Here is a 21,058-nt window from a genome sequence, read left to right on the forward strand (position 1 = left end):
TATAACAGTCTAATATATGGGGCATTGTATAACAGTCTAATACCTGGGGGCTCTGTATAACAATCTAATAGCAGGGACACTGTATAACAGTCTAATATCTGGGAGGCACTGTATAACAGTCTAATAGCTGGGGACACTGTATAACAGTCTAATATCTGGGAGGCACTGTATAACAGTCTAATATCTGGGGGACACTGTATAACAGTCTAATATCTGGGAAAACTGTAGAACAGTTTAATATCTGGGGGCACTGTACAACAGTCTAATATCTGGGAACACTGTATAACAGTCTAACAGCTGAGACACTGTATAACAGTTAAATATCTGGGGAGTACTATATAATAGTCTAACATCTGGGGCACTTTATAACAGTCTAATATCTGGGGGACAGTGTATAACAGTCTAATATCTGGGGACACTGTATAACAGTCTAATATCTGGGACACTGTATAACGGTCTAATATCTGGGGGCACTGTATAACAGTCTAATATCTGGGACACTGTATAACGGTCTAATATCTGGGGACACTGTATAACAGTCTAATATCTGGGACACTGTATAACAGTCTAATATCTGGGGGCACTGTATAACAATCTAACAGCTGAGACACTGTATAACAGTCTAACAGCTGGGGCACTGTATAACAGTTTAATATCTGGGACACTGTATAACAGTCTAACAGCTGGGGCACTGTATAGCAGTCTAATATCTGGGGCACTGTATAACAGTTTAACACCCAGGGCACTGTATAACAGTCTAACAGCTGGGGCACTGTATAACAGTTTAAGATCTGGGACACTGTATAACAGTCTAACAGCTGGGACACTATATAACAGTCTAACAGCTGTGGCACTGTTTAACAGTTTAATTGGTGGGGCGCTGCATAACAGTGTAACAGCTGGGGCACTGTATAGCAGTCTAATATAGGGACACTGTATAACAGTCTAAAAGCTGAGGCACTGTATAACAGTTTAATATCTGGGGCACTGTATAACAGTCTAATAGCTGAGACACTGTATAACAGTCTAATATCTGGGACATTGTATAACAGTCTAATAGCTGAGACACTGTATAACAGTCTAATAGCTGAGACACTGTATAACAGTCTAATATCTGGCAACACATTTTCAGCTCTGATCTCCAGCATCTGCAGTCCTCACTTTCTCCTAGAAGACACTATAACAGTCTAATGTCTGGGATACTGTATAACAGTCTAACATCTGGGACATTATATAACAGTCTAAAATCAGGGACTCTGTACCACAGTCGAATATCTGGGACACTGTTGGGCATCTTATATCTGGGGGCACCGTACGGCAGTCTAACAGCTGGGGGAATATATAACAGTCTAATAACTGGGGCAATATATAACAGTCTAAAAACTGGGGCAATGTATATAAGTCTAATATCTGGGGCAATATATAACAGTCTAAAAACTGGGGCAATGTATATCAGTCTAATATCTGGGGCACTGTACAACAGTCTAATATTAGGGACACTGTATAACAGTCTAACAGCTGGGACACTGTATAACAGTCTAATAGCTGGGTCACTGCATAACAGTCTAATAGCTGGGACATTGTGTAACAGTCTAATAGCTGGGACACTGAATGGCTGTCTAATATTTGGGGCCCTGAATAACAGTCTAACAGCTGAGGCACTGTATAACAGTCGAGCAGCTGGGGCACTGCCTAACAGTGTAATATCTGGGGGGCACTGTATAACAGTCTAATATCAGGCCACTGTATAACAGGCTAATATCTAGGGGAACTGTATAACAGTCTAACAGCTGGGACACTGTATAACAGCTGGGATACTGCATAACCAGTCTAATATCTGGGACACTGTAGAACAGTCTAATATCTGGGGGACAGTGTATAACAGTCTAATATCTGGGGGCATTGTATAACAGTCTAATATATGGGGCATTGTATAACAGTCTAATACCTGGGGGCTCTGTATAACAATCTAATAGCAGGGACGCTGTATAACAGTTAAATATCTGGGGAGTACTATATAATAGTCTAATATCTGGGGCACTTTATAACAGTCTAATATCGGGGGGAACTGTATACGGGTCTAATATATGGGGCATTGTATAACAGTCTAATATTTGGGAACACTGTATAACAGTCTAATATCTGGGGGCACTGTATAACAGTCTAATATCAGGCCACTGTAGAACAGTCTAATATCTGGGGGCACTGTATAACAGTTTAACAGCTGGGGCACTGTATAACAGTTTAATATCTGGGGACACTGTATAACAGTTTAACAGCTGGGGCACTGTATAACAGTCTAACAGCTGGGGCACTGCATAGCAGTCTAATAGTTGGGACACTGTATAACAGTTTAACAGCTGGGGCACTGCATAACAGTCTAACACCCAGGGCACTGTATAACAGTCTAACAGCTGGGGCACTGTATAACAGTTTAATATCTGGGGCACTGTATAACAGTCTAACAGCTGGGGCACTGTATAGCAGTCTAATAGTTGGGACACTGTATAACAGTCTAACAGCTGGGGCACTGTATAGCAGTCTAACAGCTGGGGGCACTGTATAACAGTTTAACAGCTGGGGCACTGCATAACAGTCTAACACCCAGGGCACTGTATAACAGTCTAACAGCTGGGGCACTGTATAACAGTTTAATATCTGGGGCACTGTATAACAGTCTAACAGCTGGGGCACTGTATAGCAGTCTAATAGTTGGGACACTGTATAACAGTTTAACAGCTGGGGCACTGCATAACAGTCTAACACCCAGGGCACTGTATAACAGTCTAACAGTTGGGGCACTGTATAACAGTTTAAGATCTGGGACACTGTATAATAGTCTAACAGCTGGGACACTATATAACAGTCTAACAGCTGTGGCACTGTTTAACAGTTTAATTGGTGGGGCGCTGCATAACAGTGTAACAGCTGGGACACTGTATAACAGTCTAAAAGCTGAGGCACTGTATAACAGTTTAATATCTGGGACATTGTATAACAGTCTAATATCTGGGACATTGTATAACAGTCTAATCTCTGGGGGACACTGTTTAACAGTCTAATATCTGGGAGACACTGTATAAAAGTCTAATATCTGGGGGACACTGTATAGCAGTCTAATATCTGGGGGTACTATATAACAGTCTAATATCTGGGGGCACTTTATAACAGTCTAATATCTGGGGGATAGTGTATAACAGTCTAATATCTGGGGAGCACTGTATAACAGTCTAACAGCTGGGACACTGTATAATACTCTAACAGCTGGGACACTGTATAACAGTCTGACAGCAGAGGGCAATGTATAACCGTCTAATATTTGGGGACACTGTATAACAGTCTAACAACTGGGGCACTGTTTAACAGTTTAATTGGTGGGGCGCTGCATAACAGTGTAACAGCTGGGGCACTGTATAGCAGTCTAATGGCAGGGACACTGTATAACAGACTAACAGCTGGGGCACCTTATAACAGTCTAACAGCAGGGGACACTATAACAGTCTGATAGCTGGGACAGTGTATAACAATCTAACAGAAGGGACAGGGTATAACAGTCTAATAGCTGAGAAACTGTATAAGTGTCACACAACTGGGGCACCGTATAACATGCTAGCAGCTGGGGCACTATATCACAGTCTAATAGCTGAGACACTGTATAACAGTCTAATATCTGGGACATTGTATAACAGTCTAATAGCTGAGACACTGTATAACAGTCTAATATCTGGGACACTGTATAACAGTCTAATAGCTGAGACACTGTATAACAGTCTAATATCTGGGACACTATATAACAGTCTAATAGCTGAGACACTGTATAACAGTCTAATATCTGGGACACTGTATAACAGTCTAATATCTGGGACACTGTATAACAGTCTAACAGCTGGGACACTGTATAACAGTCTAATATCTGGCAACACATTTTCAGCTCTGATCTCCAGCATCTGCAGTCCTCACTTTCTCCTAGAAGACACTATAACAGTCTAATGTCTGGGATACTGTATAACAGTCTAACATCTGGGACATTATATAACAGTCTAAAATCAGGGACTCTGTACCACAGTCGAATATCTGGGACACTGTTGGGCATCTAATATCTGGGGGCACCGTACGGCAGTCTAACAGCTGGGGGAATATATAACAGTCTAATAACTGGGGCAATATATAACAGTCTAAAAACTGGGCAATGTATATCAGTCTAATATCTGGGGCACTGTACAACAGTCTAATATTAGGGACACTGTATGACAGTCTAATATCTGGGACACTGCGTAACAGTCTAATATCTGGGACATTGTATAACAGTTTAATAACTGGGACACTGTATAACAGTTTAATAACTGGGACACTGTATGACAGTCTAATACCTGGGGGTACTGTATAACAGTTTAGCAGCTAATGCACTGTATAACAGTCGAATAACTGGGGTGCTGTACCACAGTCTAGCAGCTGGGGCACTACATAACAGTCTAATAACCGGGGCACTGTATAACAGTCTAGCAGCTGGGGCACTGTATGACAGTCTAATAGATGGGACACTGCATAACAGTCTAATATCTGGGACAATGTGTAACAGTCTAATATCTGGGACAATGTGTAACAGTCTAATAACTGGGACACTGTATGGCTGTCTAATATCTGGGGCCCTGAATAACAGTCTAACAGCTGAGGCACTGTATAACAGTCTAACAGCCGGGGACACTGCATAACAGTATAATATCTGGGGGTAATATATAACAGTCTAATATCTGGGGGCACTGTATAATAGTCTAATATCTGGGGGCACTGTATAACAGTCTAATATCTGGGGGACAGTGTATAACAGTCTAATATCTGGGGGCACTGTATAACAGTCTAATATCTGGGGGACAGTGTATAACAGTCTAATATCTGGGGGCACTGTATAACAGTCTAACAGCCGGGGACACTGCATAACAGTATAATATCTGGGGGTAATATATAACAGTCTAATATCTGGGGGCACTGTATAATAGTCTAATATCTGGGGGCACTGTATAACAGTCTAACAGCTGGGGCACTGCATAATAGTCTAATATCTGGGGGCACTGTATAATAGTCTAATATCTCGGGGTACTGTATAACTGTCTAATATCTGGGGGGGCACTGTATAACAGTCTAATAACTGGGACACTGTATAACAGGCTAATATCTGGGGGCATTTTGAACACTCTAATAGCCGGGACACTGTATAACAGTCTAATAGCTGGGACATTGTATAACAGTCTAATTGCTGTAACACTGTATAACAGTCTAACAGCTGGGACATTGTATGACAGTCTAATTGCTGGGACACTGTATAACAGTCTAACAGCTGGAACACTGTATGACAGTCTAACAGCTGGGACACTGTATAACTGTCTAATATTTGGGGGGCACTATATAACAGACTAATAGCTGGGACACTATATAACTGGCTAATATCTGGGGGCATTTTGAACACTCTAATAGCTGGGACACTGTATAACAGTCTAACAGCTGGGACATTGTATAACAGTCTAACAGCTGGGACACTGTATAACAGTCTAATATTTGGGGGGCACTATATAACAGACTAATAGCTGGGACACTATATAACTGGCTAATATCTGGGGGCATTTTGAACACTCTAATAGCTGGGACACTGTATAACAGTCTAACAGCTGGGACATTGTATTACACTCTAATAGCTGGGACACTGTATAACAGTCTAACAGCTGGGGCACTGTATAACAGTCGAATAACTGGGGTGTTGTATAACAGTCCAACAGCTGGGACACTGCATAACAGTCTAATTGCTGGGGCGCTATATAAGAGTCTAATAGCTGGGACCTTGTATAACAGTATAAAATCTGGGGGCACTTTATAACAGTCTAATATCTGGGGGATAGTGTATAACAGTCTAATATCTGGGGAGCACTGTATAACAGTCTAACAGCTGGGACACTGTATAATACTCTAACAGCTGGGACACTGTATAACAGTCTGACAGCAGAGGGCAATGTATAACCGTTTAATATTTGGGGACACTGTATAACAGTCTAACAACTGGGGCACTGTTTAACAGTTTAATTGGTGGGGCGCTGCATAACAGTGTAACAGCTGGGGCACTGCATAACAGTCTAATATCTGGGGGCACTGTATAACAGTCTAACAACTGGGACACTGTATAACATTCTAACAGGTGGGGCACTGTATAACAGTCTAACAGCTGGGGCACTGTATAACAGTGTAATATCTGGGATACTGTATAACAGTCTAACATCTGGGGCACTGTATAACAGTCTAACAGCTGGGACACTGTATAACAGTCTAATATCTGGGACACTGTATGACAGTCTAATAGCTGGGACACTGTATAACAGTCTAATATCTGGGACATTGTATAACAGTCTAATAGCTGAGACACTGTATAACAGTCTAACAACTAGGGCACTGTATAACATTCTAACAGGTGGGGCACTATATATCACAGTCTAAGAGCTGAGACACTGTATAACAGTGTAATATCTGGGATACTGTATAACAGTCTAACATCTGGGGCACTGTATAACAGTCTAATATCTGGGGACACTGTATAACAGTCTAACAACTGGGACACTGTATAACATTCTAACAGGTGGGGCACTATATATCACAGTCTAAGAGCTGAGACACTGTATAACAGTGTAATATCTGGGATACTGTATAACAGTCTAACATCTGGGGCACTGTATAACAGTCTAACAGCTGGGACACTGTATAACACTCTAATATCTGGGACACTGTATGACAGTCTAATAGCTGGGACACTGTATAACAGTCTAATATCTGGGACATTGTATAACAGTCTAATAGCTGAGACACTGTATAACAGTCTAATAGCTGAGACACTGTATAACAGTCTAACAGCTGGGACACTGTATAACAGTCTAATATCTGGCAACACATTTTCAGCTCTGATCTCCAATATCTGCAGTCCTCACTTTCTCCTAGAAGACACTATAACAGTCTAATGTCTGGGTACAGTTTAACAGTCTAACAGCTGGGGCACTATATAACAGTCTAACAGCTGGGGCACTATATAACAGTCTAATATCTGGGACACGGTTTAACAGTCTAATACCTGAGACACTGTATAACAGTCTAACAGCTGGGGGGCATTATATAACAGTCTAATATCAGGGACTCTGTATCACAGTCTAACATCCGGGACACTGTATAACAGTCTAATATCTGGGACACTGCATAACAGTCTAATATCTGGGACATTGTATAACAGTCTAATATCTGGGGAGCAGTGTATAACAGTCTAATATCTGGGACACTGCATAACAGTCTAATATCTGGGACACTGCATAACAGTCTAATATCTGCGGGCACCGTACGGCGGTCTAACAGCTGAGGCAATATACAACAGTCTATTAACTGGGGCAATATATAACAGTCTAAGAACTGGGACACTGTATATCAGTCTAATTGCTGGGATATTGTATAACAGTTTAATAACTGGGACACTGTATGGCTGTCTAATATCTGGGACACTGTATAACAGTTTAATAACTGGGACACTGTATGACAGTCTAATACCTGGGGGTACTGTATAACAGTTTAATAACTGGGACACGATATGGCTGTCTAATATCTGGGACACTGTATAACAGTTTAATAACTGGGACACTGTATGACAGTCTAATACCTGGGGGTACTGTATAACAATTTAGCAGCTAATGCACTGTATAACGTCGAATAACTGGGGTGCTGTATCACAGTCTAGCAGCTGGGACACTGCAAAACAGTCTAATATCTGGGACACTGTATAACAGTCTAGCAGCTGGGGCACTGTATAACAGTCTAATTGCTGGGATATTGTATAACAGTTTAATAACTGGGACACTGTATGGAAGTCTAATACCTGGGGGTACTGTATAACAGTCTAGCAGCTAATGCACTGTATAACAGTCGAATAACTGGGACACTGTATAACAGTCTAATATCTGGGACACTGTATAACAGTCTAATATCTGGGACACTGTATAACAGTCTAACAGCTGAGACACTGTATAACATTCTAACAACTGGGACACTGTATAACAGGCTAATATCTGGGGGCATTTTGAACACTCTAATAGGTGGGACACTGTATAACAGTCTAATAGCTGGGGCGCTATATAACAGGCTAATAGCTGGGACACTGTATAACTGTCTAATATTTGGTGGGCACTATATAACAGACTAATAGCTGGGACACTATATAACTGGCTAATATCTGGAGGCATTTTGAACACTCTAATAGCTGGGACACTGTATAACAGTCTAACAGCTGGGACATTGTATAACAGTCTAATAGCTGGGACACTGTATAACTGTCTAATATTTGGTGGGCACTATATAACAGACTAATAGCTGGGACACTATATAACAGGCTAATATCTGGGGGCATTTTGAACACTCTAATAGCTGGGACACTGTATAACAGTCTAACAGCTGAAGTAATGTTTAACAGTCGAATAACTGGGGCGCTGTATAACAATCCAACAGCTGGGACACTGTATAACAGTCTAATATTTGCAGGCACTATATAACAGTCTATTATCTGGGACATTGTATAACAGCCTAATATCTGGGGGGGACTCTATAACAGACTAATAACTGGGACACTGTATAACAGGCTAATATCTGGGGGCATTTTGAACACTCTAATAGCTGGGACACTGTACAACAGTCTAACAGCTGGGACACTGTATAACAGTCTAATAACTGGGGCACTGTATAACTGTCTAATATCTGGTGGGCACTATATAACAGACTAATAGATGGGACACTCTATAACAGGCTAATATCTGGGGGCATTTTGAACACTCTAATAGCTGGGACACTGTATAACAGTCTAACAGCTGGGACATTGAATAACAGTTTAATAACTGGGACACTGTATAACAGTCTAACAGCTGGGGCACAGCATAACGTTCTAATATCCTGTACACTGTATAACAGTCTAATATTTGGGGGACACTATAAAATATTCTAATAGCTGGGACACTGTATAATAGTCTAACAACTGGAACACTGCATAAGAGTCTAATAGCTGGGACATTGTATAACAGTCTAATATCTAGGGGGCACTGTATAACAGTCTAATAGCTGGGACACTGTATAACAGTCTAACAGCTGAGGCACTGTATAACAGTCGAGCAGCTGGGGCACTGCCTAACAGTGTAATATCTGGGGGGCACTATATAACAGTCTAATAGCTGGGGCACTGTATAACAGTTTAATATCTGGGACACTGTATAACAGTCTAACATCTGGGGCACTGTAAAACAGTGTAATATCTGGGACACTTTCTAACAGTCTAACCACTGAGACTCTGTATAACAGTCTGGGGCACTGCATAACGTTCTAATTCCTGTACACTGTATAACAGTCCAATAGCTGGGGCACTGTATAACAGTCTAATAACTGGGACACTGTATAACAGTCTAATATCTGAGACACTGTATAACAGTCTAATATCTGGTACACTGTATAACAGCCTAACAGCTGAGACACTGTATTACAGTCTAACAGCTGGGACATTGAATAACAGTTTAATAACTGGGACACTGTATAACAGTCTAACAGCTGGGGCACAGCATAACGTTCTAATATCCTGTAATATCTGGGGGGCACTATATAACAGTCTAATAGCTGGGGCACTGCATAACATTCTAATATCTGGGACACTGTATAACAGTCTAATAGCTGGGACATTGTATAACAGTCTAATATCTGGGACATTGTATAACAGTCTAATATCTGGGCCACTATATAACAGTCTAACAGCTGGGACACTGTATAACAGTCTAACAGCTGGGGCACTGCATAACTGTCTAATATCTGGGGGGCACTGTATAACAGTCTAATTGCTGGGGCGTTATACGACAGTCTAATAGCTGGGACACTGTATAACAGTCTAATTGCTGGCGCGTTATACGACAGTCTAATAGCTGGGACACTGTATAACAGTCTAATATCTGGGGGTACTGTATAACTGTCTAATATCTGGGGGGCACTGTATAACAGTCTAATAACTGGGACACTGTATAACAGGCTAATATCTGGGGGCATTTTGAACACTCTAAAAGCCGGGACACTGTATAACAGTCTAACAGCTGGGGCACTGTATAACAGTCTAATTGCTGGGGCGCTATATAACAGACTAATAACTGGGACACTGTATAACAGGCTACTATCTGGGGCACTGCATAACGTTCTAATATCCTGTACACTGTATAACAGTCTAATATTTGGGGGACACTATAAAATATTCTAATAGCTGGGACACTGTATAATAGTCTAACAACTGGAACACTGCATAAGAGTCTAATAGCTGGGACATTGTATAACAGTCTAATATCTAGGGGGCACTGTATAACAGTCTAATAGCTGGGACACTGTATAACAGTCTCATAGCTGGGGCACTGTATAACAGTCTAACATCTGGGGCACTATATAACTGTCTAATAGCTGGGACACTGTATAACAGTCTCATAGCTGGGGCACTGTATAACAGTCTAATAGCTGGGGCACTATATAACTGTCTAATAGCTGGGACACTGTATAACAGTCTCATAGCTGGGGCACTGTATAACAGTCTAACAGCTGGGGCACTATATAACTGTCTAATAGCTGGGACACTGTATAACAGTCTAATAGCTGGGGCACTATATAACTGTCTAATAGCTGGGACACTGTATAACAGTCTCATAGCTGGGGCACTGTATAACAGTCTAATAGCTGGGGCACTATATAACTGTCTAATAGCTGGGACACTGTATAACAGTCTCATAGCTGGGGCACTGTATAACAGTCTAACAGCTGGGGCACTATATAACTGTCTAATAGCTGGGACACTGTATAACAGTCTCATAGCTGGGGCACTGTATAACAGTCTAACATCTGGGGCACTATATAACTGTCGAATAGCTGGGACACTGTATAACAGTCTAATAGCTAGGACACTGTATAACAGTCTAACAGCTGGGGCACTACATAACTGTCTAATAGCTGGGACACTGTATAACAGTCTAATAGCTAGGACACTGTATGACAGTCTAACAGCTGGGACACTGTATAACAGTCTAATAGCTAGGACACTGTATAACAGTCTAACAGCTAGGACACTGTATAACAGTCTAACAGCTGGGGCACTGTATAACAGTCTAATAGCTGGGGCACTGTATAACAGTCTAACAGCCGGGGACACTGTATAATGGTCTAACAGCTGGGGCACTGTATAACAGTCTAATAACTGGGACACTGTAAAATAGTCAAACAAACAGCTGATGTACTGTATAATTGTCTAATAGCTGGGAAACTGTATAACAACCGAATAGCTGAGCAACTGTATAACAGTCTAATAGCTGGGATACAGTATAAGAGTGTAATAGCTGGGACACTGTATAACAGTCTCATAGCTGGGGCACTGTATAACAGTCTAATATCTGGGGCACTATATAACTGTCTAATAGCTGGGACACTGTATAACAGTCTCATAGCTGGGGCACTGTATAACAGTCTAACATCTGGGGCACTATATAACTGTCAAATACCTAGAACACTGTATAACTGTCTAACAGTTGGGACACACTGTCTAACAATCTAACAGATGAGACATTGTATAACAGTCTAACAGCCGGGGGGCACTGTATAACAGTCTAATTGCTGGGGCACTGTATAACAGTCTAATTGCTGGGGCACTGTATGACAGTCTAACAGCTGGGGGCACTGTATAACAGTCTAATTGCTGGGGCGCTGTATAACAGTCTAATAGCTGGGGCACTGTATAACAGTCTAACAGCTGGGGGCACTGTATAACAGTCTAATTGCTGGGGCGCTGTATAACAGTCTAATTGCTGGGGCACTGTATGACAGTCTAATTGCTGGGGCACTGTATAACAGTCTAATTGCTGGGGCACTGTATAACAGTCTAACAGCTGGGGGCACTGTATAACAGTCTAATTGCTGGGGCACTGTATGACAGTCTAACAGCTGGGACAGTGTATAAGAGTCTAATAGCTGGGGGCACTGTATAACAGTCTAACAGATAAGACATTGTATAACAGTCTAACAGCCGGGGGGCACTGTATTAACAGTCTAATAGCTGGGGCACTGTATAACAGTCTAACAGCTGGGGGCACTGTATAACAGTCTAACAGCTGGGGCACTGTATAACAGTCTAATATCTGGGACACTGTCCAACAGTCTAATAGCTGGGGCACTGTATAACAGTCTAATTTCTGGGGCACTGTATGACAGTCTAGCAGCTGGGACAGTGTATAACAGTGTAATAGCTGGGGCATTGTATAACAGTATAATAGCACGGACACTATATAACAGTCTGATAGCAGGGGCACTGTAGAACAGTCTAACAGATAGGGGAACGGTATAACAATCTGATAGCAGGGGCACTGTATAACAGTCTAACAGCGAGGGGCACTGTATAACAGTCTAACAGCTGGGGGCTCTGTATAACAATATAATAGCTGGGACACTGTATAACAGTCTAATAGCAGGGACACTATATAACAGTCTGATAGCAGGGGCACTGTATAACAGTCTAACACCTTGGGACACTGTATAACAGTTTGATAGCAGTGGCGCTGTATAATAGTCTAATAGCTGGGGCACTGTATAACATTCTAACAGTTGGGGGTACTGTATAACAGTCTAACAGCTGGGGCACTGTATAACAGTCTAACAGCTGGGACAGTGTATAATAGTCTAACGAACAGCTGATGCATGGTGTAACAGTCTAACAGCTTGGAATCTGTATAACAACCTAATAGCTGAGAAAACGCATAACAGTCTAACAGCCGAGGGCACTGTATAACAGTCTAACAGCCGGGGACACTGTATAACAGTCTGATAGCAGGGTCACTCTAGAACAGTCTAATAACAGGGACACTGTATAACAGTCTGATAGCAGGGACACTGTATAACAATCTGATAGCAGGGGCACTGTATAACAGTCTAACAGTTGGGGGCACTGTATAACAGTCTGATAGCAGGGGCACTGTATAATAGTCTAACAGCGAGGGGCACTGTATAACAGTCTGATAGCAGGGGCACTGTATAACAGTCTAACAGCTAGGACACTGTATAACAGTCTAACAGCTGGGGCACTGTATAATAGTCAAAGGAACAGCTGATGCACGGTATAACTGTCTAACAGCTGGGAAACTGTATCACAATCTAAGAGCTGGAGCACTGCATAACAGTCTAACAGCTGGGGCAATGCAAAGCAGTCTAATAGCTGAGACACTGTATAACTATTTAATATCTGGGGGCAGTGTGCAACAATGTAATATCTGAGACACTTTATAACAGTCTAACAGCTGGGGCACTATATAACAGTTGAATAGCTGGGGCACTGTATAACAGACTAACAGCTGGGGCATTGTATAACCGTCTAACAGCTGGGACACTGCACAAGTCTAATAGCAGGGGCGCTGTATAACAGCCTGATAGCAGGGGCACAGTATAACAGTCTAACAGCTGGGACACTGTATAACAGTCTAATAGCTGGGACACTGTATAACAGTCTAATAGCTGGGGCATTGTATAATTGTCTAATAGCAGGGACACTGTATAACAGTCTGATTACAGGGGCACAGTATAACAGTCTAACAGCTGGGACACTGTATAACAGTCTAATAGCTGGGGCATTGTATAATTGTCTAATAGCTAGGACACTGTATAACAGTCTAACAGCCGGGGCCACTGTATAACTGATTACAAGGGCAGTGTATAACTGTCCAACAGCTGGGACACTGCATAACAGTCTAACAGCTGGTGGCACTGTATAACAGTCTGATAGCTGAGATACTGTATAGCTATCTAATATCTGGAGGAACTGTATAACAGTCTACCAGCCAGGGGCACTGTATACCAGTCTGAATACAGGGGTACTGTATAACAGTCTAACAGCTAAGGGCACCATATAACAGTCTGATAGCAGGGGTACTGTATAACAGTCTACCAGCCAGGGGCACCGTATAACAGTCTGATAGCAGGGGCACTGTATAACAGTCTAACAGCTAAGGGCACCGTATAACAGTCTGAATACAGGGGTACTGTATAACAGTCTAACAGCTAAGGGCACCGTATAACAGTCTGATAGCAGGGGCACTGTATAACAGTCTAACAGCCGGGGGCACTGTATAACTGATTACAAGGGCAGTGTATAACTGTCTAACAGCTGGGACACTGCATAACAGTCTAACAGCTGGTGGCACTGTATAACAGTCTGATAGCTGAGATACTGTATAGCTATCTAATATCTGGAGGAACTGTATTAACAGTCTACCAGCCAGGGGCACTGTATACCAGTCTGAATACAGGGGTACTGTATAACAGTCTAACAGCTAAGGGCACCGTATAACAGTCTGATAGCAGGGGCACTGTATAACAGTCTAACAGCTAAGGGCACCGTATAACAGTCTGATAGCAGGGGCACTGTATAACAGTCTAACAGCTAAGGGCACCGTATAACAGTCTGAATACAGGGGTACTGTATAACAGTCTAACAGCTAAGGGCACCGTATAACAGTCTGATAGCAGGGGCACTGTATAACAGTCTAACAGCCGGGGACACTGTATGACATCCTACCAGCTGGGACACTGTATAACAGTCTAACAGCCGGGGCATTGCATAACAGTCAAATACCTGGGACACTGTAAAATAGTCATATAAACAGCTGATGTACTGTATAATTGTCTAATAGCTGGGAAACTGTATAACAACCGAATAGCTGAGCAACTGTCTAACAGTCTAATAGCTGGGATACAGTATAAGAGTGTAATAGCTGGGAAACTGTATGACTGTCTAACAACTGGGGCACTGCATAACAGTCAAATACCTGGGACACTGTATAACTGTCTAAGAGTTGGGATACTATCTAACAATCTAACAGATGAGACATTGTATAACAGTCTAACAGCCGAGGGCACTGTATAACAGTCTAATTGCTGGGGCACTGTATAACAGTCTAACAGCCGAGGGCACTGTATAACAGTCTAATTGCTGGGGCACTGTATAACAGTCTAATTGCTGGGGCACTGTATAACAGTCTAACAGTTGGGGGCACTGTATAACAGTCTAATTGCTGGGGCACTGTATAACAGTCTAACAGTTGGGGCACTGTATAACAGTCTAATTGCTGGGGCACTGTATAACAGTCTAATTGCTGGGGCACTGTATAACAGTCTAACAGTTGGGGGCACTGTATAACAGTCTAATTGCTGGGGCACTGCATAACAGTCTAACAGTTGGGGCACTGTTTAACAGTCTAATTGCTGGGGCACTGTATAATAGTCTAACAGCCGGGGGCACTGTATAACAGTCTAACAGCTGGGGCATTGTATAACAGTCTAACAGCTGGGGGCACTGTATAACAGTCTAACAGCTGGGGGCACTGTATAATAGTCTAACAGCCGGGGGCACTGTATAACAGTCTAACAGCTGGGGGCTCTGTATAACAGTCTAAAAGCTGAGGGCACTGTATAACAGTCTAACAGCTGGGGGCACTGTATAATAGTCTAACAGCCGGGGTCACTGTATAACAGTCTAAAAGCTGAGGGCACTGTATAACAGTCTAATAGCTGGGGGCACTGTATAACAGTCTAATAGCTGGGGGCACTGTATAACAGTCTAACAGCTGAGGGCATTGTACAATAATCTAACAGCCGGGGGCACTGTATAACAGTCTAAAAGCTGAGGGCACTGTATAACAGTCTAATAGCCGGGGGCACTGTATAACAGTCTAATAGCTGGGGGCACTGTATAACAGTCTAACAGCTGGGGGCACTATATAACAGTCTAACAGCTGAGGGCATTGTACAATAATCTAACAGCCGGGGGCACTGTATAACAGTCTAACAGCTGGGGGCACTGTATAACAATCTAATTGCTGGGGCACTGTATAACAGTCTAACAGCTGGGGGCACTGTATAACAGTCTAATTGCTGGGACACGGTATAACAGTCTAACAGCTGGGGGCACTGTATAACAATCTAATTGCTGGGACACGGTATAACAGTCTAACAGCCGGGGGCACTGTATAACAGTCTAACAGCTGGGGCACTGTATAACAATCTAATTGCTGGGGCACTGTATAACAGTCTAACAGCTGGGGGCACTGTATAACAGTCTAATTGCTGGGGCGCTGTATAACAGTCTGATAGCTGGGACACTGTATAACAGTCTAATAGCTGGGGCATTGTATAATTGTCTAATAGCTAGGACACTGTATAACAGTCTAACAGCTGGGACACTGTATAACAGTCTAACAGCCGGGGGCACTGTATAACTGATTACAAGGGCAGTGTATAACTGTCTAACAGCTGGGACACTGTATAACAGTCTAACAGCTGGTGGCACTGTATAACAGTCTGATAGCTGAGATACTGTATAGCTATCTAATATCTGGAGGAACTGTATAACAGTCTACCAGCCAGGGGCACTGTATACCAGTCTGAATACAGGGGTACTGTATAACAGTCTAACAGCTAAGGGCACCGTATAACAGTCTGATAGCAGGGGCACTGTATAACAGTCTAACAGCCGGGGACACTGCATGACATCCTACCAGCTGGGACACTGTATAACAGTCTAACAGCTGGGGCATTGCATAACAGTCAAATACCTGGGACACTGTAAAATAGTCATATAAACAGCTGATGTACTGTATAATTGTCTAATAGCTGGGAAACTGTATAACAACCGAATAGCTGAGCAACTGTCTAACAGTCTAATAGCTGGGATACAGTATAAGAGTGTAATAGCTGGGAAACTGTATGACTGTCTAACAACTGGGGCACTGCATAACAGTCAAATACCTGGGACACTGTATAACTGTCTAACAGTTGGGATACTATCTAACAATCTAACAGATGAGACATTGTATAACAGTCTAACAGCCGAGGGCACTGTATAACAGTCTAATTGCTGGGGCACTGTATAACAGTCTAACAGCCGAGGGCACTGTATAACAGTCTAATTGCTGGGACAGTGTATAACAGTCTAATTGCTGGGGCACTGTATAACAGTCTAACAGTTGGGGGCACTGTATAACAGTCTAATTGCTGGGGCACTGTATAACAGTCTAATAGCTGGGGCACTGTATAACAGTCTAATTGCTGGGGCACTGTATAACAGTCTAATTGCTGGGGCACTGTATAACAGTCTAACAGTTGGGGGCACTGTATAACAGTCTAATTGCTGGGGCACTGTATAACAGTCTAATTGCTGGGGCACTGTATAACAGTCTAACAGCTGGGACACTGTATAACAGTCTAATTGCTGGGGCACTGTATAACAGTCTAATTGCTGGGGCACTGTATAACATTCTAACAGTTGGGGGCACTGTATAACAGTCTAATTGCTGGGGCACTGTATAACAGTCTAACAGCTGGGGGCACTGTATAACAGTCTAACAGCTGGGGGCACTGTATAATAGTCTAACAGCCGGGGGCACTGTATAACAGTCTAACAGCCGGGGGCACTGTATAACAGTCTAACAGCTGGGGGCACTGTATAACAGTCTAATAGCTGGGGGCACTGTATAACAGTCTAACAGCTGAGGGCACTGTATAATAGTCTAACAGCTGGGGGCACTGTATAATAGTCTAACAGCCGGGGGCACTGTATAATAGTCTAACAGCCGGGGGCACTGTATAACAGTCTAAAAGCTGAGGGCACTGTATAACAGTCTAACAGCTGAGGGCACTGTATAACAGTCTAACAGCTGAGGGCACTGTATAACAGTCTAACAGCCGGGGGGACTGTATAACAGTCTAAAAGCTGAGGGCACTGTATAACAGTCTAACAGCCGGGGGCACTGTATAACAGTCTAAAAGCTGAGGGCACTGTATAACAGTCTAATAGCTGGGGGCACTGTATAACAGTCTAACAGCTGAGGGCATTGTACAATAATCTAACAGCCGGGGGCACTGTATAACAATCTAACAGCTGAGGGCACTGTATAACAATCTAATTGCTGGGACACTGTATAACAGTCTAACAGCTGGGGCACTGTATAACAGTCTAACAGCTGGGGCACTGAAAAACAATCTAATTGCTGGGGCACTGTATAACAGTCTAACAGCCGGGGGCACTGTATAACAGTCTAACAGCTGGGGCACTGTATAACAATCTAATTGCTGGGGCACTGTATAACAGTCTAACAGCCGGGGGCACTGTATAACAGTCTAACAGCTGGGGGCACTGTATAACAGTCTAATTGCTGGGGGCACTGTATAACAGTCTAACAGCTGGGGGCACTATATAACAGTCTAACAGCTGAGGGCATTGTACAATAATCTAACAGCCGGGGGCACTGTATAACAGTCTAACAGCTGGGGGCACTGTATAACAATCTAATTGCTGGGGCACTGTATAACAGTCTAACAGCTGAGGGCATTGTACAATAATCTAACAGCCGGGGGCACTGTATAACAATCTAACAGCTGAGGGCACTGTATAATAGTCTAACAGCTGGGGGCACTGTATAACAATCTAATTGCTGGGACACTGTATAACAGTCTAACAGCTGGGGGCACTGTATAACAGTCTAATTGCTGGGGCGCTGTATAACAGTCTGATAGCTGGGACACTGTATAACAGTCTAATAGCTGGGGCATTGTATAATTGTCTAATAGCTAGGACACTGTATAACAGTCTAACAGCTGGGACACTGTATAACAGTCTAACAGCCGGGGGCACTGTATAACTGATTACAAGGGCAGTGTATAACTGTCTAACAGCTGGGACACTGTATAACAGTCTAACAGCTGGTGGCACTGTATAACAGTCTGATAGCTGAGATACTGTATAGCTATCTAATATCTGGAGGAACTGTATAACAGTCTACCAGCCAGGGGCACTGTATACCAGTCTGAATACAGGGGTACTGTATAACAGTCTAACAGCTAAGGGCACCGTATAACAGTCTGATAGCAGGGGCACTGTATAACAGTCTAACAGCCGGGGACACTGTATGACATCCTACCAGCTGGGACACTGTATAACAGTCTAACAGCTGGGGCATTGCATAACAGTCAAATACCTGGGACACTGTAAAATAGTCATATAAACAGCTGATGTGCTGTATAATTGTCTAATAGCTGGGAAACTGTATAACAACCGAATAGCTGAGCAACTGTCTAACAGTCTAATAGCTGGGATACAGTATAAGAGTGTAATAGCTGGGAAACTGTATGACTGTCTAACAACTGGGGCACTGCATAACTGTCAAATACCTGGGACACTGTATAACTGTCTAACAGTCTAATAGCTGGGGGCACTGTATAAGAGTGTAATAGCTGGGAAACTGTATGACTGTCTAACAACTGGGGCACTGCATAACAGTCAAATACCTGGGACACTGTATAACTGTCTAAGAGTTGGGATACTATCTAACAATCTAACAGATGAGACATTGTATAACAGTCTAACAGCCGAGGGCACTGTATAACAGTCTAATTGCTGGGGCACTGTATAACAGTCTAACAGCCGAGGGCACTGTATAACAGTCTAATTGCTGGGACAGTGTATAACAGTCTAATTGCTGGGGCACTGTATAACAGTCTAACAGTTGGGGGCACTGTATAACAGTCTAATTGCTGGGGCACTGTATAACAGTCTAATAGCTGGGGCACTGTATAACAGTCTAACAGTTGGGGGCACTGTATAACAGTCTAATTGCTGGGGCACTGTATAACATTCTAACAGCTGGGACACTGTATAACAGTCTAATTGCTGGGGCACTGTATAACAGTCTAATTGCTGGGGCACTGTATAACAGTCTAACAGCTGGGACACTGTATAACAGTCTAATTGCTGGGGCACTGTATAACAGTCTAATTGCTGGGGCACTGTATAACATTCTAACAGTTGGGGGCACTGTATAACAGTCTAATTGCTGGGGCACTGTATAACAGTCTAACAGCCGGGGGCACTGTATAACAGTCTAATTGCTAGGGCACTGTATAACAGTCTAATTGCTGGGGCACTGTATAACAGTCTAACAGCCGGGGGCACTGTATAACAGTCTAATTGCTAGGGCACCGTATAACAGTCTAATTGCTAGGGCACTGTATAACAGTCTAATTGCTGGGGCACTGTATAACAGTCTAATTGCTAGGGCACTGTATAACAGTCTAATTGCTGGGGCACAGTATAACAGTCTAACAGCTGAGGGCACAGTATAACAGTCTAACAGCTGAGGGCACTGTATAACAGTCTAATTGCTGGGGCACGGTATAACAGTCTAATTGCTAGGGCACAGTATAACAGTCTAACAGCTGGGGGCACTGTATAACAGTCTAATTGCTGGGGCATTGTATAACAATCTAATTGCTGGGGCACTGTATAACAGTCTAATAGCTGGGGCACTGTATAACATTCTAACAGTTGGGGGCACTGTATACCAGTCTGAATACAGGGGCACTGTATAACAGTCTAACAGCTAAGGGCACCGTACAACAGTCTAACAGCTGAGGGCATTGTACAATAATCTAACAGCCGGGGGGCACTGTATAACAGTCTAATAGCTGGGGCACTGTATAACATTCTAACAGTTGGGGGCACTGTATACCAGTCTGAATACAGGGGCACTGTATAACAGTCTAACAGCTAAGGGCACCGTACAACAGTCTAACAGCTGAGGGCATTGTACAATAATCTAACAGCCGGGGGCTCTGTATAACAGTCTAATAGCTGAGGGCACTGTATAACAGTCTAAAAGCTGAGGACACTGTATAATAGTCTAACAGCCGGGGGCACTGTATAATAGTCTAACAGCCGGGGGCACTGTATAACAGTCTAACAGCCGGGGGCACTGTATAACAGTCTAACAGCTGGGGGCACTGTATAATAGTCTAACAGCCGGGGGCACTGTATAACAGTCTAACAGCTGAGGACACTGTATAATAGTCTAACAGCCGGGGGCACTGTATAATAGTCTAACAGCCGGGGGCACTGTATAACAGTCTAACAGCTGGGGGCACTGTATAACAGTCTAACAGCTGAGGGCAC

Source organism: Chiloscyllium plagiosum, unplaced genomic scaffold (assembly GCF_037043375.1).
Source record: "Chiloscyllium plagiosum isolate Xiang-an unplaced genomic scaffold, Cpla_swu_hap1 HiC_scaffold_38, whole genome shotgun sequence".
In the NCBI taxonomy this organism is placed as follows: domain Eukaryota; kingdom Metazoa; phylum Chordata; class Chondrichthyes; order Orectolobiformes; family Hemiscylliidae; genus Chiloscyllium; species Chiloscyllium plagiosum.